Source organism: Rhincodon typus, chromosome 2 (assembly GCF_021869965.1).
Source record: "Rhincodon typus isolate 14 chromosome 2, sRhiTyp1.1, whole genome shotgun sequence".
Lineage (NCBI taxonomy): Eukaryota > Metazoa > Chordata > Chondrichthyes > Orectolobiformes > Rhincodontidae > Rhincodon > Rhincodon typus.
In genome coordinates this window covers 120,584,969-120,585,221 of record NC_063333.1, presented here as the reverse complement: position 1 = coordinate 120,585,221, position 253 = coordinate 120,584,969, and the positions used below count along the sequence as shown (strand labels likewise).

Below are 253 nucleotides of genomic sequence, written 5' to 3'. Positions count from 1 at the left end.
CACACTCTCTCACACTCACACACTCTCTCACACTCACACACTCTCTCTCACTCACACACTCTCTCTCACTCTGTCACTCATACACTCTCACTCACTCAGACTCTCTCACTCAGACTCTCTCACACAGACTCTCACTCTCACACACTCTCACTCACACACACTCTCACTCACACACTCACTCTCTCTCTCTCTCCCTCTCTCTCTCCCTCTCCCGCTCTCGCTCTCTCCCGCTCTCGCTCTCTCCCGCTCTCGC

General features: G+C 54.2%; 1 protein-coding gene across 4 annotated transcripts in view; it reads left to right on the top strand.

Annotated features, from left to right (window-relative positions):
* mboat1 (membrane bound O-acyltransferase domain containing 1) overlaps nt 1-253 on the top strand; it is a 92,389-nt gene that overhangs the window by 24,045 nt on the left and 68,091 nt on the right. The gene's annotated exons all lie outside the window — the stretch shown is intronic.